Here is a 16305-nt window from a genome sequence, read left to right as displayed (position 1 = left end):
ATTTTACATAATAAAAACAATAAATAAAAATATTAAAAATAAGTAAAAATGATCAAATGTGTATCCTAAGATAATTTTATATACCATCTAACAAAATTACAAACAAAGAAAAATATATTATAATTAATGTTATGGTAAAATAGAAAGTATCTTAGAGATGTGAGAAAAATTTACAAATATTAAAAAGGAAGTATATTACATGTTAAACACTTAAATCGAGCAAGTCAAACATTCTCATTTAAAAAAACAAAGTAAACAATAAACAAAAATACTAAAAAGGAGTAAAAATAATCAAATGCCTAAGAACTATTTAATAATACAAAGTTTGAACATAGTTGCACAAATAAAAAAATATGTAATCAAAATTGTGATAAGAAGACAAGTAAGTGAGGAGATTTTCTGGATATAGAATAAGTCAAACTATTAAAAGATAGAAGAAAAAAAAAGTGTATTACCCATTTTTTGGACATTTACATGACACCCATGTTTCCATACCTAGTTGTATATCTAAGAAAACCGATTTATTTGTCATCCTAGTTATTATCCCTAATAATCCTAATATAAATGAAGAATTACATTTTTATTTAATTTCTCCAAGTTGTTTTCATACATATTTTTTAGGTTAAAATACTCTCTTGGTTCTCCTTTTGTACCTAAATCTCAAATAGGTCCTCAGATTTTTATTAGTCTCAATTAGGTCTATATTTTTAAAAATGTGTAACAATTAGGTCCATCATGTTAGTATGGTATTAACAGATTAAGCATGTGCCACGTGTCAACTCCTCGTTTTTTTTATTTTTTAATTTTTAATTTTTCAATTTTTTTTTAAATTCTTTTATCATGTGTCTTGTCAGTATTGTGCCATGTGTGAAGTCAGTATGATAACACATGTCAAGTCATTGTCCTAATCTCATTTTGGTCCATATATTTGTTGTTTTGATTCCATTTTAATCCTAAATTTCTTATATAGTTTTCGATTTCATTTCCCAAATTGAGACTAAATTTTACTTTTATATAAATGGCATAATGAAATTTTTATTAAAAGTGATATTTCTATTACATATTTTTAACAATATTAAGTTTATTTAAATTTGTATTTTACTTTAAACCTTTTTTAAATTTTATTTTAAAATTTTAAATATATAGATTGATAAATTTGTATTTCAATTATTTGTATAATATTATATATCAATAATTTCTATACAAATGTTATAGTTGGTTTAAAAATAACAATTTTATAAATTCAAATGTAAATTTTTAAAACAATTTTATAACAAGTTAAAATAAATATGTTTACAATTTCAAAACAAAATATAAATAATCTTAATATTGTTAAAATATTTAATAAAAATATCATTATAATATTTATATAAAAGTTAAATTTGATTTTATTTTGGAGGTGATGAAATTAAAATATTCTAAAAACATTTGAGACTAAAATGGAATTAAAATAACAAATATAAGAATTAAATTAAGATTGAGATATTGACTTGACATGTGTTACTATACGAAACTGATACATGACACATACTTAATATTATTAATATTCAAAATAGACCTAATTATTACACATGTACACTTAATTGGGATTTTAGTAAAAAATAAAACTAGATAAATATTTTAAACTTCTTTTATTTAATAAGAGCAAGCAAATTCCAATTTCACACCCATCAGCCACAACGAGAACCCGAACTCCTTTGGTGACCACAGTTTTTGTGGTGGTACAGTAAGTTTGTTTTATTCTGCAACAAAGGGAAACACGTTTCCCAACAGAAATTTTAATTTTAATTATATTTGTATTTTGAAAGTTTAGCATAGACCTATGGTCTCATTAATTATGACATGTTACACAGTAAAATGAAATGGTGGTTGACAACTAAAGAAGACCTTTTTGTGAGTAAATGACCGTTATTACATGTTCCAAATTTGACAGCATTTTTTGTGGTTATAATGATTAAAAAGAGTTTAAAAACAATAGTTTAACAGTGGTTGAATAGTATGAAAATTGAAATTTGGTTTAATTGAAGAGTGAGAAAGAGTAGTAATAGAAGAGTTTGTGTTGTGATAATGGCACCCCACATTATCTCTAAGCAGCTGCAACCACCCACTGAAAACCACGCACCTTTCATTTTCCCACAATACACACATCATCTATTTTATTCAATAAAATGCATTTCAGATAACATTTTTCAAATTTCATTCTTATATTACTCCATCTGTTAAATTGTTTAAGTTTGATTCTAATAGAAAACATTTATCATTCATATTATATTTGAAAATATTTTTTTCAACTTAATTTTTAATGCTAAGACATTTCTAATTAAATATGATGTTGGACTGTACACTTATTTACTGTCTATCCCTTTGGTCATGAATTCGTATGTGACAAAAAGAACGTACATGATAATATTTAATGTCTAAAAAAAATAAATAGTTAACTCCGTAAATAAATATTGTTATATTTTGTTTTTAGTATAATATGAAAAATATTAAGTTTTAGTATAATAATTTTAATTTTACTAATTTCATTTAAATTTTATTAATTATTAATGTAGTTAAACATAAATTTGATTTTTAATAATCATTTTATATTTCTATTAAAAAATTTAATATTAATATATAATTATTTTTATAGTAAAAATTAATATGTAACTCAACAAATTTAAAATTAATATCATAATAAATATTTTTTGTGATATTATACATACTTTATTGAAAGCTGTCTAAATAAAAGGCTGTAAAATTTTTAGACACGTGTGACAATGAAAACTGAAAAGTCTATAAGAGATGTTATTGTACTGCCATAGGATAGAAGAGAGGCATCTTTGCTTTGTTTCTTTCTTTTTATAAGTTGGGTAAATTTTTAATAGTAAAATTAATATATATGTGTATAAAGTAATGCTTAATTTTAATAATTAAATATTAATTTGTTAATATAGTGTTTTAATTGTGTGTAAGTTTATTTGTATTAAAGGAATCACGTCATAGTAATGTAAGATATTTTGTGTTAGTTTTTTAGTACATTCCTTAGTATTAGATATTTCATATACAGAATTAGACTTTTGAAAAATATTAGATGCTGATTAAGTTTCATATTTTGACAACTAAATTAATACATTTCGTGATATACTTGGAAACAATTATTTTGCTGTTGTCCATATTGTGTTTATATTTTGGTTGGAAACATTGGTACGTGGTTTGCAATTAAGTTGTCTGTTGCACTATTCCTTATATTATTTGTAAACAATGTTTATTTTTTATATAAAAACGTTCCTTTCTGAGGACTTTTTTTTTTACATCACATAGGTTATGTAATGAAGTATACAATCAAGTAGTTAGGTTTTCATTTATGATTTTCTTCTAATTTTTCGGTTAGGATTGCTTTGCATGAATCTTGGTGATCAGTTTTATGGTTTTGCATTGTTAATGGTAACAGTAGTTTGAAAAGTTTATTTTTTATGAGAAAATGTTTGCATATTTAAGTGTTTTAATTAATCGGGCAAACAGTAGAGTCAGATGTATACTTAATGGTTTGAGAAGACCTTAACCATTTGTACTTAATTGGTTATTTTAAAAGGCGATATGATTGTATTGGAATGTTTGTTGTGATGTCCAATTAAGGCTTGGTTCAAATCTATTACTCTTATTATCTATGTGACATTAACTTTTGGATATTATATGGGCTTCATTTGAAATTTCAACATTTTATAAGTTGAAATTTCTAACATTTTATAATTTGTCTGGTATGTATTATGTGATGGAAAAATAACTTCACGTGAGTTGAAGGTTCTCTATTTTAATTTACGTTAGATTGTGCAAGTGAATTGGATGAAACTAAGCGAGTGAATCAAAACTTGAACACATGTTCGCTGATTCTTTTGGGTGTGTGTGTGAATCAAAACCTGAACACATGTTCGCTGATTCTTTTGGGTGTGTGTGTGTACACTATGTCTCTCTCTCTCTCTCTCTGTGTGTGTGTGTGTGTCTCTCTCTCTCTATGTGTGTTTGTATGTCTATGTGTGTGTTTGTGTTTCTTTGTGTATGTGTGTGTGTCTGTGTTTCTCTGTGTCTGTGTCTCTGTGTGTGTTATATGTATGTCTATCTGTGTGTGTGTGTCTATGTATATGTGTGTCTGTGTGTGTTTGTGTGTCTTTGTGTTTGTGTTTCTCTATGTTTGTGTGTGTATGTGTCCGTGTGTGCTATGTGTATGTGTATGTGTGTGTCTATGTATATGTGTGTGTTTGTGTGCATCTCTTTGTGTGTGTGTGTGTGTGTGTGTTTGTGTGTCAGTGTGAGCGTGTGTGTGTGTGTGTGTTTCTGTGTGTCTGTATGTCTGTTTGTGTCTGTGTGTCTGTGTGTTTATTTGTGTGTATTTGTCTTTGTGTGTGTCTGTGTGTGTCTATGTGTGTATATGTATGTGTATGTGTGTGTGTGTGTGTGTGTCTATGTGTGTAAGTTTGTCTGTGTGTGTCTGTGTGGTTGTGTGTGTGTGTTTGTGTTTGTTTGTCTATGTGTGTGTCTGTGTGTTTGTGTGTGTTTCTGTGTCTGTGTTTATGTGTGTGTCTATGTGTGTGGTTGTGTATATCTGTGTTTGTCTATCTCTGTGTGTGTGTGTCTATTTATGTGTCTGTGTGTGTTTGTCTTTCTATGTCTGTTTGTGTGTGTGTCTATATATCTATTTCTTTGTGTGTGTTTGTGTGTCTATGTTTGGGTGTCTATGTTTCCCTGTGTGTGTGTGTTTGTGTCTCTCTGTATATGTGTCTGTCTCTGTGTGTTTGTTTGTATGTGTGTGTCTGTGTGTGTATGTATGTCTGTATCTATGTGTATTATATCTCGTAATTTAATTTTAATTTTGATTAAATGAGAGGACTATATTAATATTTATGTATTTTATTTCGCCCCTTATCTTGTAATTATATAATATTATGTTTAATATTTTAAAAACTATTAAATAGGACACTAATTTAGTGTTGTTAAGTTTTTGGTTTTAGGAATTAATTAGACATGTGTTTTTTTATTCAAGTTCAATTAATGGACGTTTTTTAGGGAATCCAAAATGTGTTCTTATTAACAACATATTAATAACGATATTTAAGTTCTTTAGAAGGATTAAAAAAAAGTAAAAAGTTAATAATTCAATGAGTTAAACAATTTTACTGAACTATCTTTATTAGTCAATGAAAATTGATATAAACTGTACTAAAAGAAAAAAAATGCAATTATTATTATAATATACATATATAATTATTATATATATATATATTTATATATAAAACAAATCAATTCTTCATATATATATATATATATATATATATTGATTTATTTTATATTTGTATAATTGAATCGATTATAGGTAATTATGGTTGATTTTGTGAGAAGAGTGAATCGATTTGGTTTATTTTTACAATTTAATTTTGACTATATTTTTTATTTTTAACTTTTGTTTTTAATTTCAGAATTTTTTGTAGTTTTTATGATTTACAATTTGAGGATCAAACGAGTATTTTTATATTTGTTGCATATTTTTGCTTTATTTTTTTTTATTTTTGCGGGTGATCTTTGAAAAAGATTATTCACAAATCAACACTTATAAATTGCTGTAAATTAATCGATCCAAATAATGTGGATATTCAGTTTTGTATCAACACCAATCGTATTTCCCTGAATCCAAAAATAACATTAAAATAATTTAAAATCGGCGATGTTGAATATACATTTACATCCATTTAAGATGTCATGTTTGTAAAATTATTAAAAACTTTTGCAAGAACACAAAGCTTTTATGATATTATAAATTAAAACTAATTAATTTGTGAGGTTAATAATTTAACTCACACTTTTCGTCGATGATATATGACGACGTGGAACCACATTTAGAAACTACACTTGGTGAATATATCGTTTTCTTTGATCTTTTTCTAGTTTCTTCTTCTTCGGTTTAGTAAATTAAAGATTCTTATTTTCGATATTGTAGGTATAATTAGGATGCGAGTTGGAAGTATGAATTTGACTATCTCATATTTATTCTCTAACTATAGATCATCTACATCACTGTTTATATATACAATAGTGTATCAAATTTTTATTTTATTTTTATCTTCTCGTGCATTCAATTCACTTCCGTACTTATTTTTATTAAATAAACTTTTTATAAAAAAAATTCAAATCAAAACAAAGTAAACACGTTATTATTAAGAATTCAGAGTAAAGACAAACATTCTAAATTTTTCGTCATTGATGAAATTATAATAATTAAATATTCTCATGTGAAAATAATAATCAATAAATAAAATTATTAAAAAGAAGACTATATGTAGTATGTAGTTTGAAGTATTCTTAAATATTATTTGATTAAAATTGAAGTTTATATTTCTTAAAATATAATATAATATAATGAAATTGAATTTTATATATATATATATATATATATATATATATATATATATATATATAATATGAAGACTAATGAGAGAAAAGTATTTTATAGATCTATGTGAACTTTCTAAATATTAAATAAGTAAAGTACAAAATTAACGGAAAACAAAAAGTTGTGACAAAAGAAAAAATAAAAATTTTCCAAATGAAAAGCAATCAAGAAAATTAGTGAATATAAATTGTTTATCTTACCTGATAAATTATGCATACTTTAGTAATTTAAAATTAAAATTAATATAGAAATGGATATGAAAATAAAAATAAGATAAATATATACATTTTCATCAAATTTTCAATTTAAAAAATAATTATTATTCGTATGTGATCAATACATAATTTTTTTTATTAAAAGTAATAAAACAAGTTCACACAATAAGTACAAACATATTTTTGCGGCAACTAAACGAGTTTTTTTTATTTATTATAAAACTGAATATAAATTTTTCACAACATCAATTCTGTAAATATATTGTTGTAATCAATATATAAAGGATAAATTATGAAGTATTGAATTAAAAGAATAATTTAATGCGAGTTTGATTCTGCATCAAATTAAAGTAAAATTAATTAAAATTGATTTTTTAATACAAAATCAGTTTGATTTCTAAAATTAATTAAAATATAAAAAAAATTTATGTTAAATAAGAAATAATTAATTCTTATTTATGATGTCCGATGTTGAACCAAAGTTACCCTTAATTTTCATATTTGCTTTTCAACTTTATGGCCATTTTTCGCGTTCAATACGTCAGCGTGAAACTAAAGCAATAGGCGAATTGGCTCCAATTTTATGTCTTCGTGCTTGAAACTTTCAACTTAATACTTAATATTCTTTAACTTAACTATATTTATATTTATTATTGAAAAGATTTTCATCATTAGTAATCCATAAGTTGCACTCAAAATTAACCAGGGACAATAGCATTAGTTTAGCAATTATTTGCTATTGTTTTTATTTTCTAAACATATATTATTATATTTATGTTTAATATTTTAGTTGGTAAAAGAGTTTGAAATTTATTAATTAGGTATCCACACTAAAGAAATCCTTAATCTTCCATAATTTGTTAATAGGGTTGTTAAAAGAATAAAACTGTTCCAACTTTTGTTATTTCTATCAAACATAAACTAATTTTCAGACATTCAATAGCAAAAATTGATAAAAAATTAAGGATGCAAATCACAAGAATGGTTCAAGAACCTGATTAATCTTTTTTGTTTTTATAGTTGAAAGATGATCACCGTAATTGGTTAATATTGAAATTGATAAATGTTGATTAATCCTTTATTATAATAGTATTGTTTGATGTGATAAGGATGGAGCATTGGATGGTGCGAAAACAAAAGCCGAGCGAAGATTTTTCCACACGGCGCTTTTGGGTTCATACCGACCCTGCCCTTGGTCAAACCAAAACATTACCCTTCCTTCTCTCCCTTTCTTCAGGGGATCAGCATGACTCACAATTTACTGTTTCATGTATTCTTATATATTTAAGATGGTCAGAGAAAATGTCAAAGAAACTTCGTGTAATCTTGATCAAGTGTTTATAACTGATGTTAAAACAAGAATATGTTTTATTATCACATTATAAAAGATGTAATGCTTTGTCTCATAATGATAAATGTCTGATGACAACAAATACAAAATAACTTACATATGTTATTGATAAAGTATTAAATTCGGTACAAATTAACTTAACTCAATGTTCGATCTACTTACTTAGTTTAAATTTTGTCTCCGATAGATTAGGTTCGACTTTTGTTCTTGATAGACTTTCAGTTCAGACGACTTGTCTTGACCTTCGACTATAGTTGGTTAGTCTTGACCCTCGACTCAAGGTGATTTAGTTGGAATATAAACTTAGGCTGACTCGAATCAACTATGGCACAGGTTCACTAAGCACTACATTTTGCCCAAACTGACTCTCTTCAACATTTGGATTGGGCCGACTTGGCCCAAACATTGGCCTAAGCCAACTTGGCTTGACCTTTGATAGGAATCAAAAGGCTTGACCTTTGTCCTAACCTTACATGTCTCAAATTTCGTCCCAGGCTGGTCCATCTCAACCTTTGATTCTTGATGGCTTGGATCTAGGAGTGGCAATGTGGGTTTGGTCCGGTAAGTTGGCCAGTTGGCCCTTAAGCTTACCAAAAAACGTGGGGCGGACTAAGATATTGATCTCGTTCGCCTGTAAAGACCTAGCCCACATAACCTGCAACCCGCACGGGCTGGCCTGTGACCCACATAAAAAAAACTTGCACTTGTGTATGTTGGTTACTTTCCTTTTGGATTTCTATATAAATGTTACAAATTCTTGTATGAGTGGAAAAAAGTGCTATGTATTTTTGAATGTGCTAAAATTTGAAGAATACATTATGTATGTCAAAGTACAAATACGAATATAATAGAAATGTTGAATTATCAATTTATCATCCAAGTCCTCACTAATGCAAGGCAGGCTAAACTTTTTATCCTAAACGAGCCGACCCAACCCACATTGTCACCCCTACCTGAATCGACCTTTGATCCAAACGACCTAAACTGGTCCGTCTCGGCCTTCGGTCTCAAATAACCTAGACCAGCCTATCTTGACCTTCAACCCTAAATGGCCCAAACTGGCTCGTTTCTAACTTCGACCCAAAACAATATGGGTCAACCCACCTTGACCTTCAACCCAAATCAGCCTGTCCCGTGTTGGCCCGTCTTGACCTTTTTCCTAGGTCGGCCTGTATCAACCTTGTGCTTATACTTGCTATTGTCAACCTTCGACTTGGGCTAACCTTCAATTGGGGTCGACACGTGTCGACCTTTGATCAGATTGACAAGGCTCGACCATCGTCTCAAACTGGCTCGACCTTTAGCCTTAGACGACCTGAGCTGACCCATCTCGACCTTTTGATTGGGTTGGCTTATGTCGACCTTTGACTTACGATAACTAGTATGGATCTTGGGATTGGGATGAACCGACCTTCGACATAGCTTGTCTATCTCAACACATGAACCAGGCCAACTTGTCTCAACCTTCACCTTGGATCTTCCCGTTTTTACCTTCAACTAGGTTGACCTTATCTCGACCTTCACCCCTAATTAGCTCTTATTGACCTTCAACCTAGGCCAACACGTTTAACTTTGAACCAAGTCAGCTCATCTTGACCTTTTGCTCGGACTATGCCTGTCTCAACCTTTTAACTAGATTGGTTTGTGTCAATCTTCGACCTAAGTTGCCAATGTCAACCTGTTGCCTTGGTTGACGTGTCTCCACCCATGACTCAAGCTGAATCATCTTGACCTTCGATCAAGACAAACTCATCTTGACCTTCAACCAGGGTCGACTTGGCTTGATTGTGCACCTAGGCTGACTTGACTCTAATATGGGTATGAGTGACTTGGCTCGTCTATTGGCTGGATTGACTATGACTAACCTTTTCCCTAAGTCGACTTAATTCAACCTTTGACCTAATACTTGGCCTAATCTTTGGCCTGATTGAACTCAAGTCAACCTTCATACCTGCTTATTTAGCTCGACTTTCGACCTAGGTCGACTAGGATCGACCTTTGCCCTATATGAACCTTTAGGTCAGATGACTCGTCTTGACCTTTGACCTAGGGCGATTCAACTTGGATATGGGCTCAGACTGACTCGAATTGACTATTGACATGGGCTGACTTGACTCCACATTTAGTTCAAACTGTCTGGATTTGACTTCGATAACCGTTGATTGAAGTTGAAAGTGTTGTATTTAGGAGTTAATTGAAGTCTTATAGATGAGATAAAAGTAATTTGATTGCGGCCTGATCATAACTCTTGCTAATTATTAGAACATTCATTCAAATAGAATTATGCATTCAATGGTACATGGTGAGGATTTAATGCAACCCTCAACGTATATGAGAATAAATGGAGTTGAAGAACGAAGAACTTCTCTTTGTATCACAACAATTGTAAAAGGATTTAGTACTACTTTTTATTCTACCTCTCTCTATATATAAAAAATATCTTCAAAGAAGAAAACTGACAAACTTACAAAGTTATGCATAATTTTAATGTTAATATCTTAACCGCAAACATAGCTCGTTGATAAACCATTATTGTGTTCTTTAGTTTAGTAACCAAGTGTCTTAACTGGGAGTGATTATGTTCTAAAGAGTATTTAACTATTTAGCCAAGAGTGATTGCATTATAAACAATACTTAATCTTAACATAAGTCAATGCACTTCAAATAATATTAGGTTGTTTAACTAGAAGAGGTCATATTACAAACAATACTTAGTCTTAGTTAGGACTGACTATGTTTCAAATAGTACTCGGTTGTTTAGTCAAGAATGATTGTCTTCCAAATAATAGTCAATTGTTTGATCAAAAGTGATTGTGTTTCAAATAATACAATGTTGTTTAGTCAAGAGTGATTGATATCCAAAAAATACTCATATTTTATTTGCAATGATAGTCTGAATAGAAATTTATTAAGAACTAGACTTAGTGTTAGTTAACCGATAAATTGATATAAATATATCAAACACAAAATATCTCTTTACATTAAACACTTTTTGATAGCATGTTATTGAATTGTCTCCCAACTTTAAAGAAAGAAAGTCTTTTTAATTAAGTTTACAAAAATATATTGATAGTAAATTTATCCACTTAAAATAACTTTTGACGGTTTGAATTAAATATTAATCTTACTATAATTATACAAACTTTTAACATACAATTTAATCTTTTATTCTTGTCTATTATATATTTTTTTCCACAAAAATACATACAAGATTTAACATATTTTTAATATTAGTCTGCTTTAAAAAAGTAACCATACTTTTGAAACTATAATTATGACATAGAGATGACACAAATACTCATACCCGTGGATATTCACAAGTAAAATCTATCATGAATAATAAATGGATTCATGGTACTCACGGACAACGAGTGCCAGATAAATTAGTATTTGCCCATTAATGAGTTAGGGATAAGTATTATAATATCACGCAAGTATCAAAACCGAGACTCCACACGAGGAGTATATGAATTCTCTAGCTAAAGAAAACTGGGTTTGATTCTAAGTTGATTATGTGGAATATATTGGTTTATTTTTACACTATTTGTGGTTGGTTGAACCACACACGGTGTTTTTGATGGAATGTATGGGTGTTTTTACTTGTGTTTGATGAAATGTATGTTACGAGTGTTTTACTTGGACCATAATGATTGATGTGTATTCATGGAACAATTTTAATGAATCTTTAGGTTTACTATTTCATGAATGCATTGTTCCCTTTTATAATTTTTGTTGTTTAAATCTTATTTGGATTTCATTTTAAAAATCTATAAAATATTCTTTAAATATCTGTGGATTTAAAAGAGCTTGTGGGTATTTTCTAAAATGATATCTGTAACATCTCATTTTAGCAGCTTAAAACTAATAAAATAGAATGCCTCATTATAATATTCAAAACATGTAATCCAATGTATAAAGTATATTAATACAGTCTTACAAAAGATAATATTATAAAAATATATCATCTATACATTTAAACTAAACCAACAAGCAAACTCTATACAAAACTAACTACTTACTAAAATTCCTCGAGATCTTCCATTACACTAATTGATAGCTCCTCATCCACCAGAGGTGCCTCTACACCTGCAACTTCATATGCTCCCACCAAATAGGTGATCATCACAAAAGAAGAGACGAACAACATAAGAAGACACAAAACACACAATAAGGTAAGCTAGTTTACACAAGAAATATTCATACATATATTGATATCATGCCAAAAACCTACAAACATGGTATATAACATATTTATATCTATAATCACACAAGCAGTTGACACTAAACTCAATTATCCGAATACATGCAACTAACATCGAATCCCCTGATGGCCTATGTAACATCCCAACCGGATATTACAAATTTAAATAATAAAATAAAGAAATAATAAATAAACTTCATTTATTGAAATATCATTTCCCAAAAATGCCGGAAATTTAAAAACTTTATTACGTCTTTATGAAATACCTCAAATCCATAATTATATAAAACTCAATTATATAATTAGAGTCTAATAATATGAAAGTTTACAAATCAATTAAAACCTATAAACTTAAAAACATCGGATAAATCTTTTCTCCCAGACTAGGCCCGCTCCAACTTTATGCCTCACTAGATCCACATGCAACATCATTTGCTCCCATGTACCACGTACACGATCATCACCAAACACAAGCAGATAGGGTGAGATAACAATGAAACAATCATACATATAAAACACACATACACACACACGCACACACACACACACACACACACACACACACACACACACACACACACATATATATATATATATATATATATATATATCAATATAAGCACACCAAAGGAATTCCATCCTTTGATTTCATGTCATATGGCCAACACCATGTTACATGTCTTCTACGTCTTTTGACGAATACCTCAAGATGTCTTGATGCCACACCTACCAACCACAACTAGTGTAACACGTGCAGGAAACCATGCAACGGACCACACTTCGTAACGCCAGGTGGAGTTCCCAATACGAATAACCTTCGTAACGTCCCAAGACTACCAAACTCGTCAGATTGATACTGAGGAGGGCAATCTCAGTGGACCCATCCGTACGTGCCACAACACACACACACTCACACCGACAACACTCGCCAACCCGAGCCACAACTCAAGAGTTCCTCGTGTTCATCCGCCATCCCGAGCCACAACTCAAGAGATGCCATTCCGAGCCACAACTTAAGGAATGCCACGTGCTTAACCCTTATCCCGAGCCACAACTCAAGGGATACATTCTGAGCCACAACTCAAGGAACAACATGCCGACCTTTGAGATATCATCAAAGCCTTGTAGACCACACACATCCAAAGCAAGCAAAACATAGGCCTGATCTATGCGTTATCGTTGGGCAAAACACGCCTCTGAACCGCCTGGCGGAATCATCCTCACCGCCAGGCACCACTCTGTTCCAGAGCCCACTCTTTTTGTAGCTATTGCCTGACGGATTCAATTTTACCGTCAGGCGCTATACCAATACAATGTAAGGTACTGATTTTTCACAGCCTGTTGAGTTTCTTACACACCATTCATTACCTCATCACTTATCATAACCCAGATACTTAGCTAACTATGGCTATCACTGCCTACAATTATCATATCTTGTCCCAGTTGCTTTCCATTAGCTTTAGGTTGTCCCAAGTATACCAGCTCATACATTCATCCTTATCAACTCTAATGACCAATAGTATACCCTTTCCCAAATCCTTAATATAAACCTAATTTGTCATTATTCAGTTATTCTTTTCAAGCTCATGCCAGCCTATTCGACACTTAGACACATTAGTTACATCCTTGGCCAATTAGGCACCTAATAGTAATCAAAACTCTTATCTTTTCCTTAATTTTCCTTTTTAATTTGGATCTTAATTGTGGTTAATGGCCAAAAACGAAAATTGGCATTAACCTTAGCTTAATGGTCATTCAATAACTATTTCATGATCATTTACGCAGTCCCCAAAAAGAAAATTAGCAAAAAGAGAGTTTAATTTTGGGCCTACCAAGATTTGAACACATAACCATGCCAATGTCAACTTAATGCACAACCATTCAACCTATTCATGTTTCATGATAATTTCTATAAATATAGGATTATATTATCACTTATCATGATCCAACACATTATTAAAATAGTAATAAATTAAATAATACATAATTGGTATATGTAGGACTTGAACCTAAGTCCTCTCAACACCACAAAGTACTCACTTATTTGTGCTAGTACTTTTCCACATCACAACAACCAACATTAAATGTCATAAAGGCTCTCACTACCCGCATTTATTAATTAATCATTTATTTAATTAATTTAAATTTAGCGGATCTTATAGCCTGCACATGCGGTGGTTCCCAAACTCTATAGAGTTTGGCCTTAAGGGGTTATCACCCAACCACTCACAAGGTAAATTCCCTTTGTGTACAAGACTTGATCAAGTATAGTGGCTAGGACATCCTTCTTCTCTTCACCACATAACCCGCTTCATTCTACTTGAGTGTGAATGTTTATTAGAGAAAGGATATAAACCAAAATGAATCCTTATGTCAATGTATACACTAAAATAACACCACTTAGAAGTCCTCCTTCATACTCTTTCATCAACAACACAGCTTATGCTCATAACCATATATTCAATTCAATTTATAGCAATAAAGACTATAGAATTCAGTTCAAGCATACACAAAATGTCCAAAGTAACCAAAACAACAAAAACAAGAAAACAAGGCAAACGACCTCATATATAAAGTATATCCAAACAATGAAAACCATTCTCTAACCACATACTCCAAAACAAAGATCCCACTGGTCAAAGTGAATATTCATGTGTCTATGATTAGTTGTCAAAATTTCAGCTTGATTTGACGGTTAATGAAGCAAGAATCTCCATTTTGCCAAGAGGACGCAATGTTGAAAATTTGGGTAGCGCCCAAACACCAGAAAGTGGCACCCAACACTGATCAATTCGTAAAAACTAGTGCTCAGTGTTGCCATGGTGAGGCTTAGCGTCAATCAGCTCGTAAAAACTAGCGCTTAACGTTGTCATGGTGAGGCTCAACGTTGTATCAGATATCAACAATCTCAATTTAAGGTTATTTGGAAATAAGGACTTGTTTCATAACTCAAATTGGTACTCCTCCTTTGGGTATTGGTCTAAGATAGTCGTTAAATCATAGGAGTTGGTACCAATTTGATCAATGACTCAAATCCTACCTTTTCCCAAATTTCTTCATAATCAATCAACCAATCAAACAAGACTGATTAAACAATTTACATACTAAAATCACTCATACAATTAATGATAATTAGCAAACTGAATCAATCACAAACATGCCAATATCAATCATCATACTAGATTACAACCATCATACATGCTATATTAAAATTCATCAATGACAATTAATCTTGTTTCTTAATTTAAAAGCATCAACATGCAACCATCAATTTTTGCCATAGACAACAAATAGCTTTCCTTACTTGACAAACTGCACAAACAACCCTAAGACAACTCAACACCTTTAGCTTAACAGGATGCTCTATCTACACATAGACACATCACAAAGGTAATTAGTTGATCAACAAAGAGTCATATTGATAACTTAAATGACATATGCAACCAAAAGAAAGATGGCATGCAAGCCAAAATAGAGATGACCCACAAAAAAATAAGCAAAAGTTTAACTTACATGGATGAAGAAACTGATCGGACAAAAAGGAAGAGTTCGCCAAGAGAATCATCCTTGTGGTCTTTGATATTAAAAAATAGTAAAACTCGTTTAAAATAATTTTTTTTATACTAAAACTTTTTAATATTAAAATAATCGAGTCTTATTATATTTAAACCAATATCACTTTTAAAATCCTATTTTCTACAAAATGAGTAAAAAGATGAATTTTTTAGTATGAGATTGATAACTTATATGCTCGTTATCATCTTAAACGTACTCACATATTAAGAATTAAATTTTATAAAACTTTTTCATTAACATATATTTTCTCAAAAATAAATACACGATTTAAAATATATTTAATATTGGAGTTTTTTTAAATAAACCAAACTATAATTCTAGCTTACTCACATCTTAAGAATTAAATTTTATAAAAAAATTTCATTAAAATATATTTTCTCAAAAATAAATACAAGATTTAACATATATTTAATATTAGAGTTTTTTTAAAATAAACCAAACTATAATTCTAGCTTACTCACATCTTAAGAATTAAATTTAATAAAAATTTTTCATTAAAATATATTAACATGATATAAAGTTTAAATATTATAAA

This window comes from Vigna unguiculata, chromosome 3, assembly GCF_037176805.1.
Source record: "Vigna unguiculata cultivar grain cowpea cultivar isolate G323 ecotype 2 chromosome 3, ASM3717680v1, whole genome shotgun sequence".
In the NCBI taxonomy this organism is placed as follows: Eukaryota; Viridiplantae; Streptophyta; class Magnoliopsida; order Fabales; family Fabaceae; genus Vigna; species Vigna unguiculata.
Note: the sequence above shows the minus strand (reverse complement) of the source record.